Below are 15,217 nucleotides of genomic sequence, written 5' to 3'. Positions count from 1 at the left end.
AAAAAAGCATTTTTCCTAAGTTGTCATGTAAATTTCAATCCGTATTCAATATGAGGCTCCCTCCACACTAGAGGCCTTCCTCAATGGCTTTCTAGTGGACTTTAGTCATTCAAAATTAAGAAAGTCCATTTTCTGCTTTTACTCTTGACTTGTGCTTGGTATAAACAGTAGCTGATGGTGAAGCTGATGAGGATTAGGGATGGAGATAAGGAGACGTTAAAGACTCATCATGCTTGCATGGTGCCACTGTGTCTCCGATGTCCTCATGCTCTGGAGTGGCCTGTTATTCCTGTCCCGGAGGGTGTGTTCGCAGTGCAGCAGCTCCAGTAACATAGGCAGGTTTGTGTGTTTACATGTGCATGTGTGAGAGAGTGTGAGCTACAGTGTAATGCTAGCATGTTATGGGTGTATAGAAGGTAACTCATGTGACCTTTTTTGTCTACAGGTGGAAGCAAGGAGGCACAGAAAGCACTTGGATTCACCACACCAAGTTACTACACTAAATTCTTTCAGTTACAGTTAGTTGTCTGTCATCACACCATAATCATCTGTACCTGTGACTCATGGTGTGTCCTGTTTAGACCGTCTTTAAGCTGACTCATTTTAACCTCAAACAAACCCTTCTAGCGCTCAGCCTCTGTGATGATGAGACTGGTTCTATATCTTTTCCGTTTGTTTTTCTCCACCTTATCATAATCCTGGTTTTGAACTGATGTTTACATTTTCAGCTCAAGAATCAATTTAGAAATGCAGGTTACTGAATTATTTATTAGAGATGGACACAAATGATAACGATGTCCTGTAGATTAAGATATTGGTTTGAATAGAAGGTGAGAAAAGCACAATGTGACGCCTCACAGTGAACAACTAGTGAATGAATCAATAAGGAACATATATTTTTGTCTTGTCAAAAGGATGACACACCCTATCAGGGTTATATAACAGGTACAAAAATAGATTCACTAATTCTAAAATACACACATACTGTTTATGCAAATATCTCAAAGGGAAAACACTAGGCCTTTAACTGTTCATACTTCACTTAACTTTCTATGAACTGAATAACTATTTCACATATCCTCAACAAATCATCTCCACTAGTTTTTTTCCCACGCTAGTTGTGGTAAAACAGATGACAGAACACTGAAACAAAATCAAATTCACTTTCACAGCTAACAGACAGAAAATCAATTGGTGACAATTTAGATAATCTATGAATTGATCATTTAATCAATCCAATGTGAAGATTTTCTCTGGTCTATGTTTTTGAGTATCTCACTGTTCATTAGACGACACAAAACATTTGAAGATGTCACTTTGAGGATGAGATTTTAAAGACCAACTGATGAATCAAGTGAATAATATGTAGATTAATCAGTGGTACATAACATCTCCAAGCTCAACTAAGTGATCTGTATTGTTTAAAAAGTAAATATATTTTTTACAAGTAATTCTGTGTCAGAGGGTGAAATGTATAAAGCTTTGTTTCAGATTTCAGAACAAGGAACATCTATTTCCTTTGACATTCAGCAAACACTTGATGATTTATTGTGGTAACATATTTTCTTTCTCTCTGTCTCGTTTTGAAAGAAGTAACTCATACCACACTGTTAAGCTTGCCAATATTACTCATGAAACCTTAGTAGGTCATTTTTAAAAATCTCTTCTAAGGAATCTCACAGTGATTTTAGTGGAGCGAAATACTCTGTAGCTTCCACTCACAGTACCAGAGGCCAGGCGCAGAGGGCAACATGGTGAAATGAGGTTGAGGGGCCACTACAGGGCAAGGTAGGGCAAGCCTCAGTGGGCACAGCTGTAGCTCATAGTCATTACTGCTCCTCTGCTGGTTTAGAAGAAAAGGGCCGCTCCCGCCACATGGCCACTCTGCCACGCCTGCCCCCTGTCCCCTGCCACACACACCCAGAAAGGCCTGGTAGCGCCAGGCAGCACCACTCATAGTTTGCACTCCTGTCACGTGTGTCAGGGCAGTCGAGCAAAACAGAGAGGTGTTGCAGGGTAGCGACAGGGCCTGGGTGGAGGTAGGGGTGAGGGGTAGGATGGGTGGGTGTAGAGGTTACACCAGGGTAGGGGGGCTCTGTTCCTTCCTCTCTTATCTCCCGACTGACCATTCTCTTTCCCATCCCCTCCTCCAGCCCTACACCCCCTCCAACCCCCTCCTTCCCTCCTTTTGTGGCCTGTGCACCTGCAACCCTTGAGTCTGGGCAATAAAGCTGAAGGATTTGTCTACTGGAGGTTGGAGGAAAAGTGGGGGAGTCATTAAGCATGGGAAATACAAAAGCAACAGGTTCCAACTGTGGTTGTTTGATATGGTGCTATGCCATATTCCAGAGTGATGGGCTTGATGTAATGCAGTTTGACATAGAAGGAGTGCGTTTAAGCAGATTTGTGTCCGGATTTACAGCCTGTTTGGGTTCGTGTCATTATGAGTCAGTTTGATCTGACACATGAGGAGCTTTCAACCTTTGACATGCTTTACCTCCATTTAGGGATTACATATATGTGAAATGATAAAATCTGGTCATTTATCTCCAAAAGGTCAACATTTAATGAGCCAAGAAAGTTTTAAGCTTTTAGTGACAATTTTAAAATTACCGAAAGTTTTATAAAGTTTAAGAAGTAGTAAGATTAGTAGGTAAATCAACTAAATGTGAAATGTGTTGCACAACAATAACATCAACACTATATATATATATATATATATATATATATTTAGTATCTGTAATGATCTCAGGAAGTCTTACAGAGGCTTTTATTTTCTTTAATCTAGTGCATCAGTAATCACAATCCAATTATATTGTATAGTCAATATGGTTATTATTGTAAAAAGGACCTCTCTGCATGATGGGTACTTTTATTTTTGGTCTTTTGTTTGTTTGTTTTTTACCTTCTGAGTACTTCTTTAACTACTTACTAATATAACAGCAAAATTACATTTCGGTGATATAGTGAATGTTACGTCTGGAAGATCTTTTCCTGAATTAAAAGTAGAACTGAGCAGACATTTCAGGGTTAACATAACCCTAAACTCACTGTCTGTTGAATGGAGCTTTCAATCAAGCAAACAAAACATATTCACAAAAAGATTTTCACTGATGGATCAAGTCATGTCGCAACAGTAAAATGTGTGAACATTTATCATGTGGTTAATGAATGAATTCAGAACTGACTGGCTTTTGTATACTTGACTTGATGATGTTCCTCCTGCATAGACATATATAGTGAGACCACAGTTTAAAAAAACTGAATAGACTTTTTTACAGTAACTTGAAAATTCATATCTGTGACATCTCTCTGTATATGTTTTACCAGATGTTGGTGTTCATAATTAAACAGACACTGATGGAGATATGTAAGCAGACAGGCAGAGCACTCCAGGAAAACTGGTTGTAAACACAAATGAAGGTAAGTGTGTTACAAGAGCAAAGATTTTCTATCCAACTGACAGAGTGGTGCAGTGAAACTAGAATATATAGGCAAAGTAAAACAGTTCTCAGCCATGTTCTGCAGAGTCTCTGTTCAGTTCCCCACCTGTTGTAATGTTATGTTCAGTCATGTAGAACTTTTCTCTCACCCACTGCATGCCAGACCCCCCACATTGTAAATCGGCGCAAAGGGAAAAAGATTCAGCTCTTTCAGAGTGCAACCATGAAGGCAGAGGAAATCACTCTAAACGGTCTTAATTCTGCCATTAGATGAGAGGCAGCACTGAGGGGATTGGCTGGCCCTATGCTCCATATTCACAGAAGCAGGATGAGGCTGGGAAGCCTGCTGAGAAAATGGTGTCGTAATCAGGAGCCGGCAGTTCTGCCTGATCAGGTACACTAGCCCCTCTTTCCTTCCCTCAAACCCCTCCTCCTCAACCTCCTCATTTCTCTTTCCTTCCCCTGCCCCGTAAGGAGATCCTAATAAGAGTTTGGACGTACTGAGCTCCTCTTATGTGAGGACCTGGCAGGAGGGAACAGAGATGAGGCCTGAGGTGGGGGTTGAGGCTCGAGGTACGGAGTTGTGGTGGTGGGATGGTGGGGGGGCTCGTTTTTTTGTTCCCACATTTGATTATTCAGGTTGGCTGAACTAAATTCTAAACCCATAAAATTCGTATCCCCTCTGGGGGACCATTTGCATATATTTCAGTACCCCCTCCCTCACATCCCAATTCCCCTTTTTTCTCAGAAAGTGAAAGAGAGGGCGAAGCAACCAGGCCTGTCTAGGCTTTAAGATGTCACCGTGGTGTGAAATATGGGCGAACAAGCAAGGTCTTTGAAACTCAAACTAACCCCCCACCAGCCCCTGAGCTGCTGCCACACACACATATACAGACCCAGTCATCCTTTTGCCCTCCACTGGTTGCTATCCTTAAATAGGAATTAAATTTCAGTGTGAAGTTACATGTTCTGCAACTTTATTCTCAACTTGTTGCACCTTTCAGGTGATGCATGATCATCATGTTAAGCTGTAGGTTCAGCTAAGAACGAGTCATATCTGTACAAATTAGAAAGGAAGCTGCTTTTGTTACAGTTGAACGTGTTTTTATGTTCATGGGAGTTTTATAATTTGTAGGCTTACTTTCAGATATGTGGAATAATGTGTTGTGTACGTGCAACTATACAAAACATAAGCCATGACTTGCCATTATTTCACTGGGGCAAAACTGCCAGAGTCCAGGATGAGTTCCAAATATTTGATAAACATGTCAAAGCAGTAAAGCCTAGACTTGTAATTATGCCAATTTTACTCTTACCGTTGTCGATGTTGGGGATTAATTTTCAGACAGAAATGTTCTGAAGCCAGGTCTTAAAATTCCATTTAGGATGTGTGCTCGGCAGCATAAAGATGAAGAGAACACACATGTAGTTGGGCACACAGACTTTGAGAGGCAAGCTGGATGAAGGCAGGGCTCCACATCGTCAGTCAGCCATAAGAGACACCTGTTCGTTTGTTTGGCTAGCGAACTCGAGGTTTTGTTTTTCACTGTGCCAACCAGGCCCACTGGCACTGGTTTTACTGCCCATCTGTATGGATGGGTGAAGTTTAGACGACGGTCTTTGAAAGATGGGAAGAGGAGGAGGAGGTGGTTGTGGTGGTGGTGGTGGTGGTGGTGGGGGGGAGTTGATACTTGATGGCATTTTGGTCACATGGGGCGAGTTGCTGTCATCCTTTAACCCTCCCCCCTGGACCCCTTTCCCTCCCCCTCCCGTGCCCACTCCCTGGTGCACAGGCAGAATGCAGTGTCAGGAGGGTGAGCACTGAGCGCCCATTGTGTGTGCTAACCAAAGCGGAATGCCCGGGTGACAAAAGGGGGAGGAGTGGGCTCAGGGCACACAAAGCAAGGGGGAGGAGAGGGTTGGAGGAGGAGGAGGAGGGGGAGGGAAGGAGAGGGGGGGCAATCTGCTGGGGGCTAAATAGACCCACTCAGCCCCCAAAACTCTAGGCACCCTAAAAATCTTCTCTCACCTCCCCCCGCTGCCTTCTTACCCTCACCAGGCCTCCCTCCCTCCCTTAGCTCTGGGGTGTACAGTACGCAAGCTGCTGGAAGTTGTCTATTTGTTCCCAGCGGTGTGAAAGAAGTGAACCCACAGCAACTGAACCCTCAAACTATCAAGTGTTGTTTTTGGTGTTATGACTCATGGCCCTGAGGTCTAAAACAGGATGTATTTGCCAACAGTAGTCATGGTTTCCAATCTCTGTCATCAGTTAGGGATGTCCCATAAGCCCCATGTATCACTGTCAGGTGTTTACAAAACAGACTGGGAATTCTTAACTATGCGCTAGCAGCATAACACTGAAAAATGTTCAGGAAAAATATATTTAATATTCTATCAAACATTCAAACTTGTATCCATTTTTCCACCCTGTGAAACAATATTATCACCATACGACCTTTGACTTTGTATCCGTGTTTGTGTGTAAGTGCGTGCGTTGGGGGTGAGAGGGGCCGCATGTGCATGTACTCACCTGCCTATTCTAGAAGCTGAGAGCAATCTCGTGTGTGTAGTATCGCACGTCAAAGCCAGCCTCTCACCTCCCACACAGGACCTGGGGCAAGAGTGCGGCCACTTTAAAACACACAAGACAAACCCTGAATTAACTCTTTCTTAATACCGATATATCTCCTGTAAATGCAAGTAGGAGCAGATCCACTTTGAACAGGCACCTCACAGCTGCAGGACCTCAGCACTTTTAATGGCAATGAAAATCTGTTATTTAAACTTTTAAAATCTCTCTTCAAATATGGGCACAAGTTTGTTTGGAGATTGAAACAGTTCAATGACCAAACACTGAACAATATACTATTGCATTTGAATCATAAGCATTCCTCTGGCTATGATTTATATGATTTTTTAATGAACTCAGAGTAATAAAGTTTGTGCTGCCAAATCAACACATTTTATTACATCTGCATTCCAAAAATCCAAACCTTTGATCATAAAAGTTAGTCATATCGTAAAAGTCTTTCCAACGGTACTTGAAAGACTTTTTTATTCACTTATCTTTAAACTCTTTATTTTATAATTATATATTTGTTGGCTTCATGTACTTAGATGGTGCTAATTATCGTCTTTTGCACCATGTCAATATCAACTGAACTGGCAGGGCTTGAGGTAAAAAAATGAAGTTGCTTATCAGATTAGTTCAGTTTATGAATTCATTTGTGTTTGCCGTAGCATTGATTTTGCTCAACATTTTCCAAGAATGACAACGATTCCCTTCAGAGATCTTAGCAACATTTCACTCATTAAATAGAATTAAATATATTTCATGTAACCAAAAATTATGTGATGCACCACCCAAGTGCGGATGCTGCTAGTGCCGGTGAAGCCACATGGTCACTCTCTGAAGAGACCTTTCTGTCCCTTGTGGTCCTTCCTCTTTTCCAAAACGATGACCGGCCAGATCAAAGGGGATGCTCTAAAGAAAACTCTTAATGGTGACCCCCCCTCCTCCTCCTCTTCCTCCCTGCTTCTTTCTCCCACTCCCCTCATATGCACACTTAACATCTGAACTCCCTCCTTCTTTCATTCATGCCTTCCCGTTGTATTTACATACGCCGCTGCAGGGCAAAGGTAGTTTCCCGTTTTATCTATGCTGAGTTCATAGGAAGTAGCTTGCTGAGTTGTTTTGGTTTATGTGTTGTTAGTGAAACACAGAGAGTCAAATGCAAACCTCGGGGGCATGTTGAGGTCACAGACTAAACCTGGTAAGGTCGATCCCATCCCAGCACCTTTGTGATTCACACAGAGTGTGTTTCAGTGGCTGTGTGTGTGCACGTGCCTGCACATGTGCTCATGCATGTATGCACATCAGTGCGTGAATGTCAGGTGAGTTTGTGCTGTCTGTGCGGGTGCAGTCAGAGCCTCTCCATCAGTGCTGACCCAGGCAGCCATCATTGTTCTCGAGCTGCAAATCACCCTGCTGCAATCAGGGCCCTGATCTAGGCTTCTCTGAGCCCTCTCCAACCCAGATGATTCCCCTCCTGATTGGCCTAACTGGACTCCTGTCTGTGGTGGCAGATTAGCATGGATTGTTTTTTCTCTGTGGCATACAGATTGAGCCATGTTAGCATTCACACCTCCACACAGCGCCAAAGGGCTCCGTTGAGGCTCCAAAATACAGGGGAAAACTAGGCTTCACTCAAAGCTTTGATAACTTTAAGAAGAGCAGAAGAAACCCCGGTTTTAGCTGACAAAATTAATCAGGAACTTTATTACGCTGCATTTTTATTGATACTGTATGAGAGAGATGTTGACATCAAGTTAATTTGGGGTCTTAGTTTGTGTTATCATCTTTATATCAAATGCATTAGGCTATTTCCCTTCATTTGTCCACACCTGGTCTGCATATGGGTCATCTAGTAGGGGATGTGTTACAGCTCTTTCCAACGCTGTTGTCTTTTATTTTTATTTTATTTCTCACTAGCATCTGGAATGTAGCACTCACTCAGTATCAGTACAACTTTGTAGGGTGTCATGGGTACATATATCAAAAACAAACTAATTCATTTATTTATCATTTTTCTCTTCTTTATATTTCATGATACCAGTACATTCATGACCTGATCAGGTGAGACTACATGTACCTGCAAAGGTTCCCACTTACTGCAGCCTATGTAGTGTTAACTCCCGGGGTCATTTATTCTCCCAGTGGGGGATGATTTGTTTGAGCACTTTGTCAACAGCAGTCAGGGAGTGTGACCAGTGGCTGGGAAGGCAAGGCCTATGGCCTCCCATTGAAGGAAGATTGCTATCTATGCAGTCATTATGGAAATGACAGCAATCCATGATGTGATACCATGTGCAGTTTGGAAGATGTAAGTTGCGTGTATGACCGAGATTTCACAGTTATGTTTTAATATGAACATGATAAATTGTTGATATGTCCAGTCTGTCTTGGGAGCTGTAGCAATGTGGTTTCAGAGCAGGGTTTGAGGGTCTCTTCTTCTTTCACACACACACACACACGCACACACACGCACACACACACACACACACACACACACACACACACACACACACACTGCTGATTCAAGTGGTTTTCTACATTGTGTCTGAAAAATCATGTTTTATCTGGTGGATTACTTTAACTACAATAACCATGAGCCTCAGCCTTCAGTCAGAAATGTGAATCAGAAAAAAGTGATGATTTAAATGAGTTTCACATGTTCTGTGCATTCATTGTTTGGATCACGTGACTATGGTAAAAATAAATTGAATTTTTACTTCTGAAACCAGGGGCGCCCAAAGAGTTGAGATGTTGTCATGGAAATGTTAATCGTGTTGGCCCCATGGAATCCTGATGACATCAAGCTGATTCCAGACTTTGTGTCTTCAGTGATCGTTGAGATCTCAGGCCTCAAATCCGGGTCCTTACAGTCAACAGGAGACCTCAGTAAAGAGTGTCAGAGAAAAAGTTCTTACTTATAGTCAGAGGTCTGTGGGTATGGCATGCATAGTGTTCTGTAGCACACCGAGAAGAGAAAGCTGCCTTGCAGAGTTAAAACTTCAGCAACACATATAGTATTAGCAACAACTTTATTGTCAGACTGGTGAGTGTAGGCAGGTTTGGACAGGTGTAATGGCGATGAAGAGATTGTGATAATGTGCTGTATGATGTCAAGTGAAATGACAAACATAGGCCTACAATATGACAGTGTGGTTCTCTCCAACATAACTTTAATCTTAAAGGCTCTGTTCTTTTAGTTTTTTATTTATTTATCACTTTGCCTTTGTTAGTGAGATTTCAGAGAGATGTTTGGAAATTAGGGTGGAGGGAAATAAGCAACAGCATTCAACAACGGTCTCCATCCGGGTATGAACCAAGGCAGTTAAAGTTCACCAAGATATAGTGTGTATTTACTGTATGTAATACTGAACACTAAGAGACCTGATGCTACACTCACTGTGCTAAACAAGGTCCTCACAAATACAGCTTAACTGTGAGCTTCTATGCTTACTCGACCTTGATCCACATTGCAAACAAGACAACAAATAAGAAAGAAAGCATAAGTGTACCGCCGTGCTAGCAAGCTCTGTGAGTCGATTTTGAGACACTTTCTATGTTCCCCAATCCTGGTTTACCATATTTACATGCTAACATTTGTACAGTATATCATGTTTAATTGAACTCATCAAACTCTTATTTTCTTAAGTCATCCAAATGAAGTGCTGTTTCAATGGCACATTTGCATTCCTATAAAAACTTAAAGCAATGTCTTTACTTAACCCTTCCTGACTTATTTCCTTAAAAAGGTAAAAAAAAAGAAAGAAAGAAAGAAAAGGGTTATCAGTGCACTAAGAATGTTTTCTTTGCAACAAGAAAGGATAACGCAGGTTACTGCACAAGAATAAAAATACATACTTGAAGCAAGTTGTTTCAAGTTGAAAGAAGGTGAAAGAAGAAACTGCACAGGGATTTGATTTGTTTCTCATAAAAGCTGACCTGATACAAAGAAATCTTTGCAGTGTATGTATTTCTCTGCGATCGGCATAAATTATGACTTGCATTATGTCAGACAATGGTAGCAGGAAACTACAAAGTAATTGGAACTCTTTTGATCCTTAACTCAACAATGACAGAGGAGGCTGAAGACTAACATCTCATTGACTAAGTTATGATTCAGACAAAATCCTCTGGTGGAATTGTACAGAGAGAGGGAGAGGGTAGGAAATTGCCTCTGGTGTACATATCCTCATGTCTGATAATCCTGCCTCATGTGTCTGAACGAGACTCTCCTGACATGGGCGTAATGGTAATTATGGTGATTTACAACTCGTTCCTCCAGTTGCTGCCATTATATCACATGAGTTGTATGTTATTTTTTTAGGAAAGGCACTGAGTGGCTCTTCATATTTCTTTGAAATAAGGAGGGCCTCACTTTGACTGTACTGTACATTAGTTGTCCACCTGGAGCAGTTTTGTGTGGTTTTGCTTGCATGAAAGGCGGGTTTCTCAGGCTCGATTGTGTTTGCCTAATACTCACATGTGTATGTGTTGACGTATTATATATGTGTTTGCCTATTGAGTGTGTGTTTGCCTTTGCAGGGTGGGGCGAGGGGTCCAAGAGGTAGACGGGTGAGGAGGTGGGTGGTGGTGCTTGGACCTCATCTCCCAGGAAGCTCTCTGTGCTCCAGAAACCTGAGCTTCAGCCTGTTAAGACAATGAGGGGAACACGTGAGACTCTGGCACATGGTGGCTAGGGTTACCTGCTCGCTCTGCCTCGCTCTGAACTTTTGGCCCTTGGAGCAAAACCTCCCCACCCATATGACTCTTATGCTGCTCCACCTGCCTCCTTGCTCTCTGTCCACCCTTCGTTCGGTCCCACCCTTTATACCGCATTTTCCTGTTCTCTCTCAAATCAGTTGCGTCTGACAGGTTTGTGCCCTTCGTGGTGCAACTCCTTATTTCGGCTACAGGTCATCATGACTAATGATCATTTGAGCGAAACGCTCACCGACAGAATTCCTCCGTTTTTGTATGTTTGTGTGTTTGCTGTCTGTCTCTCCAGACAAAAGGTCGGCTGGGCCTCCGCCATCAGATCTCCATCCATCCGCAGTCGTCTATAGATGAACACCTTCCACCAGCCAGGCAAACCTGACTTTCAAGTCTCCCACCCACATCTATTGGACTGCTGTCCTCTCACCTGTGTAAATATGAAAAAGAGCGAGATGGAGAGAGGGAGGGTGGAAAAGAGAGAAATGGAAAGATATCCCAGCCTTTGGTTACTGGGTGGGGCACAGAAAAGAATACCGCACAGCTGAGCAAACCTCCATAGCCATAGGACTTCACCTGTATGCTCTTCACTTTTCTCCTCTCTGTTTTCTCTCTTAATCCATTCTCTCTTTCTGTAACCGGCCCCACAGCGATAGTAGGCTAAGGCGTTCTTTTATGGCCGCTGAATAGAGATTTCCTTTGAGGTTATGGAGTTGATACACTCTCCAACGTCACTTTTGTATCATGGTCACAATGTAGAGTGATTTGTTGCCTTAGGGGACACATACTCTCTTTAGAAGTGTTCCTGTGTAGGTGTAGGTATTATCTGGATATTATTCAGGAAATCCTTTTATCTAAAGAATATCCGCAGCAGGGGTTTCACTTAATTTAGAAAGTAACCTATAATTTTGATTACACCATATTAAACTGACTTGATGACTGAGGAGCCCAGCTGTTGATATGAATGGCAACATGTTTGACACAGGACCATCAAACTCAATCTCTGGAAAGCTTAAATCAAATTAAAAACTACACGGTGTGGACAGTAGCTCAGTAGTTTTTAAAAAAAGAGTGTCACAAACACATTACACACACATTCCTGGAACGCGTGACTGCTGAAATAGAATGTGTTCATCAACAGCGATGTGCATGGCTGAAATGTTGAAGCAAAACAAAGATACCCTAGATGCTTGCTCAGTGCTCCATAGTAAGAGAAATGGGTAGATATAAATCAGAACAGAAACATGAACAAAGTCAAACCATAAAACTGTATGAGGTGGAAACACCACCCAGGTGTAGGAGTAGATATGTGTAGAGATATACAGGGGTGCACATTTGGGTTTGTGAAAGTAAATGAATCTAATTTAAGTTCTGTACTTTTTTGCTGCCTTGCTGTTCAGTGCATTAATGACTGTACCCTACTTTAAAAATGGAACACGGTATTAAGTTGACAGGGCCTGCATATGGTTTGACGGTGCCGGGAGTTTTTAGTGATGGTGAGGTATGAGTGAAGCATATCACATGAAGGCAGGCAGACTCTCACACCTATTTGCTTTCTGCCTCTCTTCCCTCTCTCTCTCTCTCTCTCTCTCTCTCCTCTGCAGGTTTGGGCCTGAAAGACGTGCCAGACCTGCTGCCAAAGCACCGGCCTCCACCTCACCCTGCAGACATGGCTGAACACAAACCAACACACACACACACGCATGCATACACACACAAACACACACACACGCAATGTAAAAAAAAAAAAAAAAAACACACTTTTATCTCTAAGCATGATTTACTTACATATATTTCCATACATCTATCTTGCATATTTAACCAAGCCACTTTCATATGCGCCCACACCCACACATTCTCACCATCTCTACATTCACATCTACACCTATACATTCTGTCTTTGATGATGGAGTTGACATACGCTCTCATGCCTTGTGTCAGACCTAGACAGCATAGTCACATTCACACGGTCTTCCTCAACACAAACATAAACACATGCATGCGTTTGGTTTGTCAGTTGTCTCTAAGGCATGTCCTATTTTTAAAACGGTGAGAACACCTACACACATTCTCCCATGCTTGGGCACACCCACTGTGGCCCATGTCAGACTCTCCTCATCTCAGGGAACACCCTGCACAGTTGTAAGTCAGGAAAAATTAGTCAGGTGAAGTAAATCTCGACACCTGACACTAGTGGTCTCTCTTTAAACTTGTTTGCACCACCGCCCCCATACTTAATGGTACAGATTATTCCATGCTCTGAGCTTGTCTGATAATTGCACAGTACATACCTGTCCGGGGTGCAAGTCCATTTGCTAAGCAGAGGGCCCCTCTGCTACATGGCTCACGTTATTGTCGTAACCGAGGAAGGGAGTCTTCTATGTGTCATTCAGATCTGTCATTACTGTCAGTGTGCATCCCTGACTCTGTGATGTATGTGTCCCACAGTTGTGAAATTCAGTTCATAGGAGCATGTGTGTCAAAGTCAAATAGCGTTTCTGAAAAATTGGATCTCTGCCTAACCAATAATCAAGCTCAGGTTCTCACAGAGAACGAGAATCTCCCCCTGCAAATTTTCAGTCATGATGGTTTTCAACACTCGTTTGGCATGTGAATCAGTGCGCAGTTCTCAAACCTGCAGTTGTTTTCATGACATCTGAATGAGTCACACTGTGTATGTGGCTTATTGTGACGTCTGTGGTAGTACAGTACGTAGTCTGTAATCACAGAAGCATCACTTCAGAGGCTTCTTTTGAAGTTATTTTGGGTGGTTTGTTTCATGAATATTAGTCTCTCTCTTAACTTAAAATCAGAGACAATGCATATCTTCTTGTCTCATAAGATTTTATCAGAAGGTTGTTTTGGCTGCTTTTACTCACCATGTGATTGCAAAACTGCTCTCGAACGCCCACTTATACTTGATATGTTTGTGTCATTACTAAATGTATTGTGTGTGTATCACAACATTAGTTTTTTTTTGTTTTTAACTTTCATTTAACCATGATAAACAAATTCTTTGACAGCCTGGCAAGATGTTAGATGTTCCAGGAAGTGCAGGGAAAGGAGAATTATTCATCTGTATTATCAGTATCAGTATTAAAATGGGAACGAAGATTAGGTAAATGAAGGCTTGCAAAGAGATCCAACTAATATCAGGGTATTTACCAGCTCGGTCCTGGGAGAAGCACACTGGAATGAGGAGTGGCCAAAGAAGTTTGTCACACAAGTTGTGTATGAAAACACACTGAATGTTCTCAGTGCATTACTGACAAATTCAGCCATATTAGAGTAATGGTATGCTGGTCAATTTAAATACCTAGTTTTATATTATTCTGTATTATTGATTAATTTACTATTTTCTGTGCAGTAAAATACCCAGCCTTTTCACCTTTTATTTTTATATGCCCAAACAAACACAAAGAATGTAATAATAATCAGTATTATCTTACTGTTTGCTTTGTGTATATATATATATATATATGGATATATGGATTTCTGTAAACAAATTATGACATTGTACTTTTTGTGTGTACAGAAAAGGCAGAAATTAATACTCTGAATTAGGGTTTTAAGAGCTAAGAAGGAAAAAAGCCGTGTCTTTATTTCTAATTGTATGCAGCTTAGATGATGAATGTATAAATGCATACATTGTGCAATAGTGGATTGAAATATTGGACTCAACTCAGAAAGAATAAAAGTTATCACTGACGTAGGTTTTTCTGAGCAGTGCATTAGTATTATGTATGGATATTAGAGGTCACAGGTAAAGAGTAAATACAGTACAGAAATAACTCACATATGAGCTTTTAATAGACCATTGAGAGGTTAGTGTGTATGACAAGCTTACAAATTAAGATCCAGTTAAAAGAGTGTTTTTTTTGTGTGTGTGAGTGGTGTGTCCACTACCCCCTTTTACAAATCTCTCATAGTTGTGAGGTGGTGTTTTGTCAGTTAGGTGGCGGGTGTTGTTGTTATTGATAGCCACAGGCCTGTGGATCTTCCTGGGTGACAGTAACAAGAGTTAAAACCTGTAAATCTTCAGGAGACCACCTTCCTGCCCTCTAATTCCTCATTGCCTCACGGTAAGTTGTCTCAGGGGAGATTTAGAAAGCCTGCAGGGCTGCTTCTGTGGAGGAGAGTGTTTTACTGAGTGTGTGTTAACCTATGCGATGAGGTTGTAGGGCCGCAGGGAAGGACTGTGGGTCGTGGCTTTAGGCCTGGTGTATGACCACGAACCACAGGCAGGTAACACCATATGGGGTTTCCATCCTGAGTCTTGCGTGTAAGTGCCTGTGGTTTCTGGATTCAGGTGAAAAGATGTTGCACTCTGACTCACCTTTTTAACAACCACCAACCTAAAATAAGACACTGTGAGGAACAAACTTCAAGCTTCTCAATCAGTCCTATCACAGCTCAGTATCTCAGGGCAAGTGTCACATCTTATCTATCTGTTAATTCTGCCTAAATGTTTACAGACCAATGAAAGGAATTT

General features: G+C 41.9%; 1 long non-coding RNA gene across 1 annotated transcript; it reads left to right on the top strand.

Moving 5' to 3' along the window:
• The first annotated feature begins 115 nt into the window (after positions 1 to 115).
• Positions 116 to 14,098, top strand: LOC113746666 (uncharacterized). Its single transcript, XR_003463034.1, has 5 exons — positions 116 to 339; positions 446 to 490; positions 3,331 to 3,423; positions 3,714 to 3,837; positions 12,330 to 14,098. It is a non-coding gene; the product is annotated as an uncharacterized LOC113746666 (long non-coding RNA).
• The last annotated feature ends 1,119 nt before the right edge of the window (positions 14,099 to 15,217 follow it).

Source organism: Larimichthys crocea, chromosome I (genome assembly GCF_000972845.2).
Source record: "Larimichthys crocea isolate SSNF chromosome I, L_crocea_2.0, whole genome shotgun sequence".
Taxonomy (NCBI): Eukaryota; Metazoa; Chordata; class Actinopteri; family Sciaenidae; genus Larimichthys; species Larimichthys crocea.
Note: the sequence above shows the minus strand (reverse complement) of the source record. Positions and strands in the feature narration are given on the sequence as shown.